The sequence below is a fragment of the Gorilla gorilla genome, chromosome 2, assembly GCF_029281585.2.
Source record: "Gorilla gorilla gorilla isolate KB3781 chromosome 2, NHGRI_mGorGor1-v2.1_pri, whole genome shotgun sequence".
Lineage (NCBI taxonomy): Eukaryota > Metazoa > Chordata > Mammalia > Primates > Hominidae > Gorilla > Gorilla gorilla.
In genome coordinates, this window is record NC_086017.1 from 164524522 (window position 1) to 164542922 (window position 18401).

The following is an 18401-nucleotide window of genomic DNA, read 5'->3' on the forward strand; positions in this document are numbered from 1 at the left end:
AATTAAATAAAAATTCCTTCAGTTATTGTTAAGGTACAATTACTCTCAGCAGAAACATATATAATCTGTTAAATAGTCCCAATTAACTAACTATTTAGAGCACAAAGTGAAAAACAGAATATATGTGAAACTAAGTGAGGAAAAGATAATTTGATTCCAAAATGGAATTTATCTTGCTTTTCAGACTGTCTTATCTCTCAGTAAGTCAAAATGGTTTAGAAAAACAGGTGGCTTGTTGCCTTTTGCAAGTGTGTGAATGCATAGAATAATATATTTGTATTTAATCATTATTTATTTAATACAATGTGGCTTTTTGGACTGGGGAGTGAGGAATGGGGCAGAGAGAGTGATAGCTGACTTTGTATGAATAATACCAAGGAAACGCAGTAAAGATCTAGATGTTTTCATGCTTAACGACACCGTATTGCTTTGTACATCTCTTCTGAAATCCCAAGCATGATTTTTTGCCTTATTGCATCAGAAGAGAGACTAATCATGGAGCACTGATTCTAGTTTATGGGACACCTGGCAAAAATAATCATACTACAGTGTATTGGCCTCCTAGGATGAGCAAGAAGTAAAATTCTTGTAAGAGAGCATGATTACAACAGGCCATCAGTGAAGTTGTCATGGATTCTGGTGCTCAATTGCCTAGGTCTACTACTTTCTACTTCATGATATAGGAGCAAATAACTTAACCTCTATGTCCTGTGTCATCCTCTGTAGAAGAATAATAATAAAAGTAACATCAAAAATTAACAGATTTAACCTGTATTATGTTAGTATTTATTATTTTTAATATAGATATGATTTGAATTCTTTAGTATATAGAGAATAAATTTAAATTTCAGGGCCAGAAAGTCTATTTTTTTCTTAATATGAGGAATATGTATTTTGTATAGGTTTGACACAAATCTCTACCAAGATCTTCTGTTCTCTAACTCTTTAAATTCACTAAAAGAATCCCATAATTTGACTATAGGTTGATTTCTCAAATTATTTGGTTTGCTAGAAGCTGAACAGTATTGCCCACAGTAGATTAAAAACCTAGGCATAACCTATCATAGCATGGCCACTTTTCCTGTTCTTGCATCTAAAATCTCTCTCTTTCTCTCTGTCTCTCTGTGTCTGTCTATGTTTGTCTATATATGTTTTTGGGGTTTTTTTTTTTTTTGAGAAGGGATCTCACTCTGTTACCCAGGCTGGAGCGCAGTGGTACGATCTCAGCTCAACGTAGCCTTGACTTCCCAGGCTCACGTGATCCTTCCATCTCAGCCTTCCAAGTAACAGGGATTACAGGCATGCATCACCACGCCTGGCTAGTTTTTTGTATTTCTTGTAGAAATGAGGTTTCAGCATGTTGCCCAGGTTGGTCTCGAACTCCTGGGCTCAACTGATCCTCTCAAAGTGCTAGGATTACAGGCGTGAGCCACAGCTCCAGGCTGCATCTAAGATATTTTAATTGAGGAAAAGAATATGGATTTACAGAATCTTAGGGTTGAAAGGACTCTTAAAAGGCAAAATTCCACCCAATACAGGTGCTCTCATTCCCTCATATATTTATTCTGCTGATTATTGAGCACTCCTTAAGGGCAAAAACTGTGTCTTATTTTAATTCTGGATCTTGCCATTGATATAGTGCCTGCACTGAGGCAATGCTTATTTGGAATGGAATTCATTTATTCTTCCATTAAGCATATATTAAGTATCTAATAAATGCCAACACTTGGATAAGCTATGGAGTTATAAAGATAAATAGTACAGAGTTTCTGCTCTTTAGGAGCTCACTATACTGGAATGTTGTGCAAACTAAATATTATACAGTAGGGGCTAGATGAGATTGATCAACAGAATGTAGCAGGTTATACGTGAATGGCAGTGCTCTCTTTAAACTTTTGGAAGGGGGAATTATGCCCTTGGTCTTCCACTTGCTCTCCAACAGCCTGACTTTTACCCTAGCAATGACCAGCTCTATAGGATATTAGTGGGTAATCTCTAAGTATGGCTTGGCATGTAATAAGGAAACTGCCAGGCCTTTTGACATTTCATTGTCTTTTGGAGACTTGAGATGTTCATCTTACAGTGATAACAAGGGTCAAAATAGGGTCTAGACCACAAAGACAAGGCTGTCTCATGAATGAGTGATTCATTGACATTTTAATTTATTGAAAGCCTGAGAGAGTGGGCCTCAGATAACTCTCCCTTACTCCATCTAAGTGGTCCTTCAGGAAGTGCCTTAACATCAGGAAGCTCACTCCTGGGTAAGGCAGCCCTGTATATTGTCAAAAGATTCTTATGTTGAATCTTATCTACCTCCTTGTAATTACCAACAATCAGTGCCAATTCTGCCATCTGGAACAAGATATAAAATTAAGCACTTTACCACGTAACAGGCATTTGAACAAAAGAGGATCCCCGAAATTATTATGATACCACACCATCTTATCTTTTGGTTAAATATTTCCAGTTCCTTCAAGCGTCCCTCTTATCACAATTCGTCAGACTTCTCTGTTTGAGACACTCTAATTTGTCAGTGATCCTCTGAAAATATGGAGCTTGGGATTGGACACTGTCAAGATCCATACCACATTAAAATAGCTTCCCAGGAGGCCTAGGTTACATCTTGCAGAACAGAAAATAGATTACAGAAATAGAGCATGGAATCACTTTGCTCACTGTAAAGCCCTTTTACAGATGTACAGTATACAATATATAATACTTTGTAGATTTTCTCATTTTGTTTGTTTTGAGACGGAGTCTTGCTCTGTTTGTTGCCCAGGGTGGAGTGCAGTGGTGTGATCTCAGCTCACTGCAACCTCTGCCTCCCGGGTTCAAGCAATTCTCCTTGCCTTAGCCTCCTGAGTAGTTGGGACTACCATGCGTGCCACCATGCCCGCTAATTTTTGTATTTTTAGTAGAGATGGAGTTTCACCATGTTGGCCAGTATGATCTTGATCTCCTGACCTCGTGATCCGCCCGCCTCAGCCTCCCAAAGTGCTGGGATTACAGGCGTGAGCCACCGTGCCCAGCCTCTTTGTTGTTTTTTTAAATCTCATACATCAAAGGGGTTAAATGACTTTGTTCAGAGCCAATGGCTCAGCAGTACCTATAAGAAGAAAAGGCAACCTTAGTTGTTTCTTAATTAAGACTGTTGTAGCATAAGGAGTGTTGAGAAATTAATTTGGCAGCCTAAATTAACATGCATGACTGTAACAATTATCTCCGATTTACTTTTTTGAGAAGCTAAGCAAGTATTGATTCATTTCTGCAGAGTCCTGTGAGTAATCACATTCAAAGTAGACAACATAAATTATTAAGAACCTGCTTTTGCTTGGTGACTAACTTCATGCTGAAAGAGCAAAAGTCAAAATACATTAGAAGAAATGGTTTGAATCAATTTTTTGTTAACTTTAAGAAAATCTCACCAAAACTAACTTATAAGTGAATGTCTTAGTTTCTGTATTACTTTACAGAAAATCACATTTTAGTGCTAGAAGGAAACTGAGGAGTCATCCAACCTAATCGAAACAGAAATATGTGGAGGTAGGAAAGATTTTATGATTTTGAAAGCTGGATATTTAGCAACCTAATTGATTTTTATATCAACCAGCAATTAGTTTTTAAGCTGGAGTAATTAACTCTCTTAATACTCAGAAATCACTCAATATAACTGTGACTAAGTTGTGTTTAAGGACCAACTCTAACTGTCTGTAACTAAGAAGACGACGAGGGGACACAATAATAGGTAATGGTTCATTCTTTCTATAGGTAATATCTTAGTATTTGCAGTTCAGTGTTAAATCTATTGACCCCTAACAACATGTTGAAAAGGCTTGTTGGTGACAAGACATGTTGGCAATGTTTGGTGATGAGATAAGTTAGGGTTTTAAATTCCTTTTGTTTGTACTTTTTCATATCACTTATTTTTTTCCATGGAACCTCTATTATTTGTAATTTGAAAAATTATATGCATTAATATTTTAGAGAAATATATTTTCTATTTCTGACTCTCTGCAATGAAGAGAAAACTAGGAGGTCACAAAATGACTTTCTGTTAAAAGTCTAAGTAGATTATAGTTTATCTAATGCTCCTTTCTTACTTGTATATTCAACCTCTGTTCCACCTCTGGCCTGGGTTACCAGGTGCCAGTGCCTATCATGCAACTAGAGCCTTTGTTTTGCCTTTTCCCACCCACATCCATGTCCCCTGCATGGTGCATCTCTACTTAAACATCACAGAGATGATGTAGGGGCAGCAGGCTGCACGCAAGCCTGGTGGCAGTTACACAGGTTTCTATTTCATGGTGGTGAGAGAGTAGCTGTAGTTGTAGAATTGTGGCTGATTTTACTATTGTTTCTTTTTCACATCTGTATATTCCAGCATTTCTGTATGGGAATATTATTTAATCTAAAGTCAGTAAAAATTCTATAAAATATGTAAATAGCAGTAGTTTATATTACTTATTTATTATTATTATTATTTTTTGAGAGGGAGTCTCGCTCTGTCACCAGGCTGGAGTGCAGTGGTGAGATCTTGGCTCACTGCAACCTCCACCTCCTGGGTTCAAGCGATTCTCCTGCCTCAGCCTCCCAAGTAGCTGGGACTACAGGCACGCACCACCATGCCTAGCTAATTTTCATATTTTTAGTAGAGATGGGGTTTCACCATGTTGACCAGGATGGTCTTGATCTCTTGATCTTGTGATTCGCCCACCTTGGCCTCCCAAAGTGCTGGGATTACAGGTGTGAGCCACTGTGCCCAGCCAGTTTATATTACTTATAGATGACTTATAAAATAAGTGAAATTTTATTTCCTGCAATATAGGAAGGATGTAAACATTTTAGAAGAGATTGAGATTAGCGATTTGCTTATGACTACATAGCAAGGAAACAGAGAGACTCTAAAATAATTATCTTTTTGTGAAGTGTTCATTAATTTTTTTTTTGTATTTAGTCTTAAAAAGCTGAGGCAAGTTAGTAAGAAATAAAAAGAGAAACCCTGGAACCGTTTAGCATATAAGAATAAAATGAATTATATGATGGATTTTCTTTTCTTTATTTTCCTCAATAGCCAACATTTGCTCATTTTTCTCTACTTTAATAAACAACCAAGGTAAAATTGCTTCTGAAGACCTGAATTTGGAACAGCAAGATTTGAGTGATAAAAACTTGTTTTGCAAATGTATGATATAAATGAAATAAAGCTGATATTGACAAATGCTCATGATAAGAAATTGCAGAATAATGAGAATGACTTTTCAAAGAAATAAATTGTCTTGTAGAATATTGCATTTTGACTTTTAAGTCAATCTGAATTTTTTAAAAACAGATAAGTTGAGCCTATTCACACATAGTAATTTGATAGATATTTGATTTTTTTATCTGCAGATAATAATTCATAACATAATATTTACTGGGTATCTTTCATTCTGTAGTGTTACTGAAACACCAGGGGTTCGGTCTAGGTCCTGCTGCTCACTGCACAGAAAGCTAGTCACTGAGATGAGTACTGCCAGGGAAGAAGGCTTTAATGGGGTGCTACTGCCAAGGAAATGGGAGATCAGTCTCAAATCCATCTCCCTGACTGATTAAAAATAGTAGTTTATATAGCAGGGAAGAATTGTAACTACATGCAGAAGGACAGGAATTAGGGAGGGGTAAAGAAGAGGAGTTGGTCAACAGGAAGCAGATGGCCACTTAGGCAATCATGATGAGTGAGGGGTCTGAGGGCTCATTGTGCAGATAAGGTGATCCGATAAGTGTGTCATTTCCTTGATACTATCTGGGAGCCTGATAGTTAGTTTCCTGAAAAAGGAACTCAGATAAGACAAATGTAACTTTCTCAAGTTTTGAGACTGAGAGGGTTAAATTCTATGTTTATTCAAAAGACAGTCTCCCTCTGTCCCCCATGCTGGAGTGCAGTGGCGCCATCTCAGCTCACTGCAAGCTCCGCCTCCCAGGTTCATGCCATTCTCTTGCCTCAGCCTCCCGAGTAGCTGCGACTACAGGTGCCCGCCACCACACCCATCTAATTTTTTGTATTTTTAGTAGAGATGGGGTTTCACTGTGTTAGCCAGGATGGTCTCAATCTCCTGACCTCATGATCCACCTGCCTCGGCCTCTGAAAGTGCTGGAATTACAGGTATGAGCCACTGCGCCTGGCCTTCTTTGCTTTTTAAATTAAATGTTTTCTTTTATTTTGTAATACTTTTTTGTGTTTAGAAAGATTTGTATTTTCAAAAAGTATTATCTTATTTTGATACTTTCATTTAATGGTCTTAGTCCTTAGATTTTTACTCCTCTGTCACCCTTAATTTCTTTTTATTTCTACCTATTATCTTTACAGCAGTCAATGAACATATTCTATTTTCACTCAATTTTATTTGTTTTTGTGTTATTTTGATTTTGACAGAGCAAATAATATTTACATACTAATTTTTCTCTCTCATTCTCACCTATGTTATAGTCATAGATCTAAATGTAAGCTAGCTAGATTTGTTTTTCATTTTTTGATGTAGTTTATAGAGCCTTGTAGGTTTATTTTGGTGATTTAATTAAGCATATTTAATCATCATTACCAGTTATTTCACTGGTTTCCCTAATGATCTCTTTGTTAAATTAAATTCATCTTTTAGTAGATTACCAGGAAAGACTCCTGGGTATCTTTAATATCTGAAAAACAGTGTGGCTGGATATAAAAGCTTTTCCTTACATTTCTCCCTTTAAGTTTATGGGCAGTGCTATTGCGCTGTTTACTTGCTTTGACTGTTGCTGACAAGAATTGTGATGCCAACCTGATTTTCCTTCCTTTGTAAATGACTTTTTGATTTTGCTTGGAAACCCATAGGGATCTTTTCTTTTAAATTTCAATAATTTTACTAGGATATGTCTCACAGTTGACCTTTCCGGATTGATTTTTTTTTCTTTTGATAAAAGATAGATCCATCCAATATGTAGATCTAGGCCTTCCTCTATTTCAGAGAACTTTTATTGAATTATAGTTTTAAATATCAGTTCCTACCCATTGGGAACTGGGTCACTAGAGGACAGGGTAAGGAGGAACTTTCATTCTACTTTTTGTGTTTTGTGCTATGTGTGATTTATTCAAAATAAATAATTAATGAAAAAGACTAAACCCTCATTTAATATCCTGAATATACTTTTCTCTTTCTTTCTTTCTTTCTTTTCTTTCCCTTCTTTCCTTCTTTCTTTTTTCTTTTCTTTTCTTTCTTCTTTCTGTCTTCCTTCCTTCCTTCCCCTTCTTCCTTCCTTTCTTCCTTCCTTTTTTTTTTGAGATGGAATCTCACTGTATTGGTCAGGCTGGAGTACGGTGGCATGATCTTGGCTCACTGCAACCTCTGCCTCCTGGGTTCAAGAGACTCTCCTGTCTCAGTCTCCTGAGTAGATGGGATTACAGGCACCCGCCACCACACCTGGCTAATTTTTGTATTTTTAGTAGAGACAGGGTTTTACCATGTTAGCCAGGCTGGTCTCGAACTCCTGACCTCAGATGATCCACCCGCCTCGGCCTCCCAAAGTGCTGGGATTACAGGCATGAGCCACCGCGCCCAGTCACTTTGCTATGTTTGCCACTTGTTAATAGAAATATATTGAAATACTAAAAATACCTGGATGTGCTATATGAAACAATTTAATGAAAGTAGTTGTTATGTCCTCTATAAGGTAACTTTTAAAGCTACTACTCAATGCTGTGCTTCTGAATATTCAGAAAATAAATTGGATTATTGGTTTAGCATCAAAAAAAGTTCTACTGCTCTGATAATCTGATTTGCTTTCAATGTGTATGTACTAAATTGTGGTATCATCATGTTTCACTCCTTCCTTTGGCAATTAAAAGCTGTAGTACTAAGTCTGAACTATTATTGTATTATTAAGAGTAACACTAAATCTTTGTTTTGTTTTGTTTTGTTTAACTTTTAAGTTCAGGCATGTATGTGCAGGATGTGCAGGTTTGTTCAATAGGTAAAAGTGTGTTTTGCGGGTTTGTTGCACACATTAGTTCATCACCCGTGTCTTAAGCCTAGTATCCATTAGCTATTTTTTCTGATCCTTTTCCTCCTCCAAATCTCCACCCTTCAATAGGCCCCAGTGTGTGTTGTTCCCCTCTATATGTCCATGTGTTCTCATCATTTAGCTCCCACTTATAAGTGAGAAGATGAGGTATTTGGCTTTCTGTTCCAGTGTTAGGACATGATCTTGTTCTTTATTTTATAGCTGCATAGTACTCTGTGGAGTATATGTACCAGGTTTTCTTTTTTTCTTTTTCTTCTTTTCTTGAGATGGAGTCCCTCTCTGTTACCAGGCTGGAGTGCAGTGGTGTGATCTCGGCTCACTGCAAACTTTGTCTCCCGGGTTCAAGTGATTCTCCTGCCTCAGCCTCCTGAGTAGCTGAGACTACAGGCGTGTGCCACCATAGCCAGCTAATTTTTGTATTTTTAGTAGAGACAGGCTTTCACCATGTTGGCCAGGATGGTCTCGGTCTCCTGACCTCGTAATCCACCCACTTCAGCCTCTCAAAGTGCTGGGATTACAGGCGTGAGCCACTGCCCCGACCCATATTTTCTTTATCTAGTCTTTCATTGATGGGCTAGATGATATCTAATCTATCATTGATGGGCTATTGTGAATAGTGCTGCAATGAACGTAAGTGTGCACGTGTCTTTATAATGGAATGATTTTTTTGGATATATACCCAGTAATGGGATCACTGGGTCAAATCATATTTCTGTCTTTAGGTCTTTGAGGAATTGCTACACTCTCTTCCACAGTAGTTAAACTAATTTACACTCCCGCCAATAGTGTAAAAGCATTCCTTTTTCTCCACAACCTTGCCAGCATCTGTTATTGTATTTTTTTACTTTTTAGTAATAGCCATTCTGACTGGCGTGAGATGGTATTTCTTTGTGGTTTTTATTTTCATTTCTCTAATGATCAGTGAGGTAGAGCTTTTTTTCATATGATTGTTGGCTGCATGAATGTCTTCTTTTGAGAAGTGTTTGTGCATGCCCTTTATCTACTTTTTAATGGAGTTGTTTGTTTTATTCTGGTGAATTTGTTTAAATTCCTTATATTAGACCTATTTTGGATGCACAGTTTGCAAAAAATTTTCTCCCATTCTGTAGGTTATCTGTTTATTCTGTTGATAGTTTCTTTTGCTGTGCAGAAGCTCTTTAGTTTAATTAGATGTCATTTGTCAATTTTTGCTTTTGTTGCAATTGCTTTTGGTGTCTTTGTCATGAAATCTTTGCCTGTGTCTGTGTCCTGAAAGGTATTGTCTGGGTTGTATTCCAGAGTTTTTATAGTTTCGGGGTTTGCATTTAAGTCTTTAACCCACCTTGAGTTGATTTTTGTATATGGTATAAGAAAGAGGTCCAGTTTCAATTTTCTGCATATGACTAGCCAGTTCCCCCAGCACCATTTGCTGAATAGGGAATCCTTTCCCCATTGCTTGCTTTTGTCAGGTTTGTTGAAGATCAGATAGTTGTAGATGGGTGGTCTTATTTCTGCATTCTCTATTCTGTTCCATTGGTCTGTGTTTCTGTTGTACTGGTACCATGCTGTTTTGGTACTATAGCCCTGTAGTATAGTGTGAAGGCGGGCAGCGTGATGCCTCCAGCATTGTTCTTTTTGCTTAGGATTGCCTTGGCTATATGGGCCCTTTTTTGGTTCCATATGAATTTTAAAATAGTTTTCTCTGGTTTAGAATTTAAAATAACTGGAGTTAAATTTGTGATCTGTCCAAAGTTAGTAAATAAGACTTCATGACATGCATTCAAAATTATTTTTATCATTATTATTATTATTGAGACAGAGTCTTACTCTGTTGCCCAGACTGGAGTGCAGTGGCACGATCTTGGCCACTGCAACCTCTGACTCCCAGGCTCAAGCAATTCTCCTCCTTCACCCTCCCAAGTAGCTGGGATTACAGGCGTGTGCCACTACTGCCTGGCTAATGTTTATATTTTTAGTAGAGACAGGGTTTCACGATGTGGGCCAAGATGGTCTTGAATTCCTGACCTCAAATGATCATCCATCTCGGCCTCCCACAGTGCTGGGATTACAGGCATGAGCCACCGTGCCCGTCCTAAAAAATTATTAACTCCATTCTTCTCTCCATTTTTATAACCCATTCTTATTTTAAGTGCTTACTACAGTAGTACATATGACTCCCAAAAAACCTTAAAAAATGTAAGCTAGCTAGATTTGTTTTTTGTTTTTTGATGTAGTTTATAGAGCCTTGTAGGTTTATTTTGGTCATTTAAAAATACATGGTATAGATAGAATTATCGAGTCATATACTCATTTTTTATGTGAATCTGTTGAAGTAACTGGTTATAGATACCCACTAGAACCTAATTATACCACACTGATTTGTAGTGTGACTTTTTGTACAGCAAACATCTCCCTGAGAACGGCAGGAAACTGTTGAGATTGTGTAACTTTCTAATATGTAAGATTTGAATTTTTATTCTATAACTATAAAAACAATCAGCCAATGGAGAAGAGGTTCAGAAATATTATAGATTTTGGCACAACTTCTTTTCCATGTCAGGAACACTGGTAGAGACTTTCCCAGCTTCCACTGCTTGTTCTCTCCAGGCTGATTTCTTCAAAGGCATTCTTACTTTTCCTTAGGTCTGGGAATATGATACAAAACGGGAAAAAATTTTGGCTATGACCTGGGTTTGAATTCTAATTTTGTCACTTACTAACTTTATGAGATTGAGACTCTTATTTAAGTTCTAATCTTTTCACATAAATGAACATAAGAACATCTACCTTATTTGGTGGTTTTGTGTCCGGAATTGGTGGGTTCTTGGTTTCACTGACTTCAAGAATGAAGCCGTAGACCCTCGCAGTGAGTGTTACAGTTCTTAAAGATGGTGTGTCTAGAGTTCCTTCAGATGTTCAGATGTGTCCGGAGTTTCTTCCTCCTGGTGGGTTCGTTGTCTTGCTGGCTTCAGGAGTGAAGCTGCAGACCTTCACTGTGAGTGTTACAGCTCTTAATGGCAGCGCATCTGGAGTTGTTCGTTCCCCCCGTCCGGAGGAGTTGTTTGTCCCTCCCAGTGGGTTCATGGTCTCGCTGGCTTCAGGAGTGAAGCTGCAGACCTTCACGGTGAGTGTTACAGCTCATAAAGGTGACACAGACCCAAAGACTGAGCAGCAGCAAGATTTATTGCAAAGAGCAAAAGAACAAAGCTTCCACAGCGTGGAAGGGGACCTGAGCAGGTTCCGGCTACTAGCTGGGGCAGCCTGCTTTTATTCCCTTATCTGATCCCACCCACATCCTGCTGATTGGTCCATTTTACAGAGAGAAGATTGGCCCATCTTACAGAGAGCTGATTGGTCCATTTTGACAGGGTGCTGATTGGTGCTTGAGCTAGACACAGAGTGCTGATTGGTGCATTTACAATCCTTTAGCTAGACACAAAAGTTCTCCAAGTCCCCACTAGATTAGTTAGACACAGAGCACTGATTGGTGCATTTACAAACCTTGACCTAGACACATAGTGCTGATTGGTGCATTTACAATCCTTTAGCTAGACATAAAAGTGCTACAAGTCCCCACTGAACTCAGGAGCCCAGCTGGCTTCCCCTAGTGGATCCCCTGCTGGGGCTGTGGGTGGAACTGCCCACCAGTCCTGTGCAGTGCGCCTGCACTCGTCAGCCCTTGGGCAGTCAATGGGACACAGCACCATGGAGCAAGGGGCGGCGCCCATCAGGGAGGCTTGGGCTGTGTGGGAGCCCAGGGGGGCCGGGGGGTGGGGGCTCGGGCATGGCAGGCTGCAGGTCCCGAGCCCTGCCCCGCAGGGAGGCGGCTGATGCCCGGTGAGAATTTGAGAGAGGCGCGGACGGGCCGGCAGTGCTGGGGGACCCGGCGCACCCTCTGCAGCTGCTGTCCTGGGTGGTAAGCCCCCTCACTGCCCAGGGCCGGTGGCAGCGCCGGTGGGAAGCTCCGAGTGCAGGGCCCACGGAGCCCACGCCAACCTGGAACTCACACTGGCCTGTGAGTGCCAGACGCAGCCCCAGTTCCCACCCGCACCTCTCCCTCCACACCTCCCCACAAGCAGAGGGAGCCAGCTCAGGCCTCGGCCAGCCCAGAGAGGGGCTCCCACAGTGCAACGGGGGGCTGAAGGGCTCCTCAAGCATGGCCAGAGTGGATGCCCAGGCCTGAGGAGGTGCCAAGAGCGAGCAAGGGCTGCTAGCACGTTGTCACCTCTCAGTTTTGGAAATTAATTGATAATATATGGAAGGTGATATACACACTGGTTAAATATATGTCAGCTTGCTTATCTTTCCTGCTCTCTGTGCTTCATTTGAGACAAATTTCAAAGGAGCTTCCTCAGCAAACGTGAATTCCTGTGTTATTGCTTTCAAGGATAATGTGACATTACTTAATAGACCAGAAATGGAAAAGCTCCCAATTTGGATAGCTCCCAATTTGGAAAGTTCCTTGCATTAATATGTTTATTGGTTTATTCTTTCAAGCCAAAGGTAAACTTTGCAGAGGAGACTGTATAACACCAAGCAGTGGCACTTGTGATAGTCACGTTATTTTCCTTTTCCTGTATCTTATCAGTAAAAGTCAACCAATCAGTTATAGCCTTATACTATGGAAGTCAGCTTCCATAGCATGGATTTCTCAATGTGAGTCCACATTTAAGAAAGCGCACTCCATTCAGCTTTACTGAAATGAACACACTTCTAAGGCTGACAGGCATGGATCAATTTCACTTCTGTAACCAATGAAAAATGCTCTCTTGTGTCCAACACAAAACATCTTTTTAAGACTGTCATCACCACAGCCTTGCCTCTGTCCAGCACATCTCCAAGCAAACTCTTGTCAAAAAAAATCTATACAGTATTGTGATATTGTGAAATACGTATTTGGTATTTGGTATGTAAATATTATGTATCCCATTTCCTGGCATTCAACTTTTAAAATCTTTAAAAATGCCTGAGTGATGTCTTTTTGTATGCTAATGAGTTGACGTAGGGCTGGCAGCCTCTAGGTAGCTTCAGAACTGGGGGCTGGTCACCAGAAAACCAGTGGAGAATTAGAGGGTTGGGGCTTTCAGTCCCACCTCCTAACCTCCAGGGAGGAGAGAGAGACTGAAGATTGAGTTGATCACCAATGGCCAATGGTTTAACCAATCATGCCTACATAATGAAGCCTCCATGAAAGCCCGAAAGACAGGGTTCAGAGATTTGTAGATAGCTGAATACAGGGAGGTTCCTGAAGAGTGCCACCCAGGGAGGGCATGGAAGCTCTGTATGCCCCTTTCCTCATACCTCACCCCGTGCATCTCTTCATCTGTATTCTTTGTAATGCCTTTTATAATAAACCAGTAAACATGTTTCCTTGAATTTTGTGAGGTGCTCTGGCAAATTAATCAAACCCAAAGAGAAGATCTTGAGAACCCCAACTTGAAGCCGGTGGGTCAGAAGTTCTGGAGGCCCAAACTAGCAACTGTTGGTGTCTGGGGAAGGGGGCAGTCTTAGGGACTGAACCCTCAATCTGTGGGATGTGATGCTATCTCCAGCTACATAGTGTCAGAATTAAATTGGAGGACACCCATTTATCCACTGCAGAACTGATTGCTTGCTTAGTGATGGGTAGAACCCAGCTCCCTCCACCAAATTTGGTCACAGAAGTTGTCTGTGTTGATTGTTGTTGTTGAGTGAGAGAATATAAAAATCACTTTGCATGCTTTTGAATTGAATACACATAGACCAATAACAAAAGGTCTGCTCCATCAAAGTCTTAGATTTAGTGGCAGAAATAGATAACACATAATTGTAGCAAAATATAAGGAGTGCTATAATTTGTGTCTCAGTGGCGTACTACGACAATAAAGAGGAGGGATTTGCCATCTTTGTCTATGGCAGCTGGTTTGGGGGTGGGGTTTCACTGGCAAACAACATTTCCATTGCACTTTGAAAACTGTGTAGACACTGAAACAACAGAAATCGTTGAAGATGATGAAATTGCATCTGGAAAGACCCAGAGCCATGAACAAGGCATGGGATTTATGTAGTGAGTGGAAGGAAGTTTTCGATGATGGGCAAAAGAGAAGTATGACAGTAATAAGGCAGGTGAAGGTGAGAGTAACTATATGTAATGTTGGAATCACAGAAGGACATTTGAATAAATTTAGTGCATAGAGTATTCATTTTGTTTTCTGGAAAGCGGTAAGTAGTTTTTTTCTTCTGGATATGAAAGTGAAAGCTTGCGCAGGAGTGTGAAGTTATAAAATGGTCACCTTGGTGAATAGGAAAAATATCTGAATGAATACAGACATAAGGATTGCCAAGCTGTACTGAGGACTAAGTTGAGTTTGGAAATGGTAAATATGCAATAAGTCCAAGCAGTACAGTTATGCAATTTTTCTCAAGCAGTGTTTGGCAGCTTATGAATTTCTGTTGCGCAAGCAGATGGTTGGATTAATCACAGGTTAGGGACTGGTAATTCTGATGGGCTGAAAAGACAAGAGGTTTAGGCACTGGAGGGTACAGGCAAGAATTCGTGAATTGGTAGTCCAGGTTACGTAGGGAAGGAAGAAATGGGGCCATGATTTTGGGAATTCAAAGTAATGCTATACATGAAACATGAGACTGTGTGAGTTTTATAGTTGCGAACAAGATGTGTAAATGTATTTTTGATGGAAAATAGTGGAATGAGACAAATTAAGTATATTCCGAGTATAATGGCAATGCCTGGGTATTAGGCTGAGTGGGACCATGGACTCAATAATTAGCTCTCCTTAGCTCAAAGTTTATGCCTGCAGTTTAGATAAACGTGTGTTTATTAAAATTACAAAGATAAAAGAATAAATGTTTAAAATCATAATGTATGCTGGACCAATCAAAACAAACCTGCTCTTTCTTAGTCTCCTTCTTCATAGTAAATGACACTATATTTTTTAGGTGCTTAATCCCAAAAGATACGGTCTTTCTTCTCTCTCTCACACTACACGTTTCACCATGGACAGATTTTGTTGGCTCTACCTTGAAAATATAGCACACATTTTCCATACCTTATCACTTTTATACTGTAACCCTAGTCCAAGCCCCCATGATCTGTCATCTAGGTCACTGCAGTAGCCTCCTACCTGCTTTCCACTTCTACAGCCTATTTTCCACTGAGGAGTCAGACCTTTCCTCAATGTGAATCAAGTCGTGCCATTCCTCTGCTCAAAAGTCTTCTTGCATTCTGAGAAAAAGTCCCACACCATTATCATGGTCTACTGCGTCCTGCACAATCTGGCTCTTCATTACACTTCTACCTCATCCCCTACTACCTTCCACCTCACCCACTGGCCTCCTTGGTGTTTCATTAGATATTTTTAATATTGTCTATGTGTTGAATTGATAACGTTTTATTTATAATGGGTTATACTAAACATATTAAAATCGACTTCACTTGTTTGTTTTCTTCTGCCTTGTTAATGTGGCTGCTAGAAAATTTAAAATTGTATACCGGGTTCACATTATATCTATGGGCAGCATTGGTTATTGAGTCTATGTTGTCTGTGTGTCTTCCCCCAAGTGTCTGGTTGTGGGCTGGAGGCTACTCTTGCGCAACAGGGCCAGCAGTCAGGAAGGAGATTTGAATGTGGAGCACAGCAGAGTGAGCACGAGCTGAAACCCTCCAAGCATATTTTCATCACTGTATTGCCTGTGAACATCTTTAGAGTGTGATGACTCCTACTTCCTCTGAATCTCATGTGAGTTCCTCTTTTGGCAGCTCTAACTCTAACCTTACAGGAAACGGGAATATAGAAAACATAGTTCCCAGAAAGAACTAGTTCCAACTAGTTGATTGAACCACTCAGCACAGCTTCTAAAAGAGGACTCCCTGGACTGTTAGGGTCTTGGAAACCATGTCATGCAAAAATTGTCTCATGGAACTGAAGATAATCATTCTGGAGAGCGGAGGATTAAAAAGAGGCATGCCATTAAATATTAGAAACACTTCTGTGTCGAAGACAAAAATTGACTTACACCTATAAATTCTTCAGATTTTCTCTCCTAAATTCTATGGAAATGTAGCAATATTTTCACTGATTAAAATTTTTTTCCCACCTGTTCAAACTCTTCGAGTCTTAATTAGGATGGATGAGTGGAAGTTACAGGGACTCCAATTTCAATGCCACATAAGAGGGAATGTTCTAACATCTAGAATTGTGACACAAGAGCAGACTATCTCCAAAGGTGATGAGTTACATGTCAACTGGAGGTATTCAAACAGCAATTGGATGACCATTTATCAATTGTACTGCAGAATGGATTCTAGAACCTATCCAAAGGTTGGATTGGATGACCTCTGAACTCTGAACTAAATCTAAAATTTTGTGAGACCCTAAATTTCATTCACCAGTACTCAATCATTTCCAACTGCTACTTAATTAAGCCTTGGCTTTTCATTCTAGACACAGGAAAATCTTCATTTTCTTTCATCTAGAAAGATGATAGGACTTTAAAGCTTCATTCTTTGATCTTTTCATAGCCTTGGTCTCCTGGCAAAATGTTTGTAGTTTTTTCATTGAAAGTGCTTCTTGATCTTTTTTTCAGCTTTCTTCATTAAGACATCTGATAAAGATGACTTCTTTATTGTTGCTTCATTAATGTAAATTAACATACATTTTTCTTCCTTTAAGGGTAATGTGTGCTCATTAAATATGAGGTATTTATGTATACCTCATGTTAATCAAAAAGATAGACACCCTCCGGGGGTCTTTTTTTTTCTCACACACTACATATTTAAACATGGACAGATTTTGTTGGCTCTACCTTAAAAATATATCACACATTTTCCATATCTTACCACTTTTATACTGTAACCCTAGTCCAAACCCCCATCATCTGTCATCTAGGTCATTGCAGTAGCCTCCTACCTGCTCTCCACGTCTACAGCCTATTCTCCACGGGGGAGTCAGAGCTTTCCTCAACGTAAATCAAGTCATGCCATTCCTCTGTTCAAAAGTCTTATTGCATTCTGAGAGAAAGAATACCTCATATTTAATGAGCACACAGCACCCTTCAAGGAAGAAAAATAACAAGATATAAAACAGAAAATAAATACCCTAAAGCCCACAATCTAGAAATAAACACTTCTAAAATGTTAGTATAATTACTTCCAGTTTGATAAGAAGTCAGATATGTATTTAACACAATTGAAATCATCCCATATATACATATGTATAACCGGTTTCACTTAATATTAGGTTGTGAGTTTTTCATTATATAAATAATCCATCTTTACAGACCCAACTATTATTAACAGTGTATAATATTCCATTATGTTGACATCCCAAAGTTTATTTAAACTTTTCACTATCCTTGGATATTTAGATTGTCTCTAATATGTAATTTTTACTAATTATTTATTTTTAAATTTCGAATCTCACCTCTGGCTGAAATTTTTACTGTTTAAATGCATAAATAAATAGCTAAATCCTTACTTCACTCCATAGTAGTCATCACTGATATCTACTCAGTTCCTCCAAATTACTACTACTTGTCCTCTGGATTCTTCATTTATAGTGTATATTCCTTTTTAATTCCTCTGCAGCATGGCATAACATGATTTAATTTTTATAAATCTCAGATAAATTTAGTTTTTAAATATCTTTTTTTTGCTTTAAATAAATAACATTAAGATTCCTTAGAAGTATTGGTCAGAATAAGTGACACAATCATCAGATGTTCTGTTTGAAGACTCTGGCATGTCCTTTGTTAGGATAATGTTTTCTAAAGTATGCCTTAGAAAAAGTTGATTTAGGTAAGGGTTCTTAGGACACATTAGTATCTAATAGGTGAATTTCTTAGATAGTCTTGAAAAAAAGAGGAAAAACACTCTTCTGGCTAAAAAGTCAGAAGATTTAAGAATTGCTCTACCTGGTGCTTTTCCCATTTCTGAATGTGGCTCAAGTGAGGAAATGTTTCTTATTTTTGATGTCAAGAAGAGCACATAAAGAGACATGAGAAACTGAAAGGATGGAATTATTATACCCAAAGTTCTTGGTATATCCAGGGACAACTGTTATTACCAGACTCTGAACTTCTGGGTTAAGATATGTAAACTTCTCTTCCTTAATACCTAACAAAATGAGCAAAATTAATCAGTCAATCCTAACAAAAAAACAGGGAAAGGAGCCTAATATGGCAGCATAAGCTTCAATATTCACAACCAAAAAAATAAATGGAAGATTCTGGAGGGGAGTGGAAGGATCTGGAAAGGAAAGGCAACACAAGTGGGGTTCAAAGTTCCCCTGAATCCAGAAGTCAATCTGGTGCATCTACTAACTCTGGATAGTCTCGTGGTATCTCCAGCTATGCAGAAAAGCAAACTATCATTACCCTCATCTTTTTGTTTT

General features: G+C 39.0%; 1 long non-coding RNA gene across 1 annotated transcript in view; it reads left to right on the top strand.

Moving 5' to 3' along the window:
* LOC101126606 (uncharacterized) overlaps positions 1-18401 on the top strand; it is a 202491-nt gene that overhangs the window by 116204 nt on the left and 67886 nt on the right. The window lies entirely within an intron of this gene.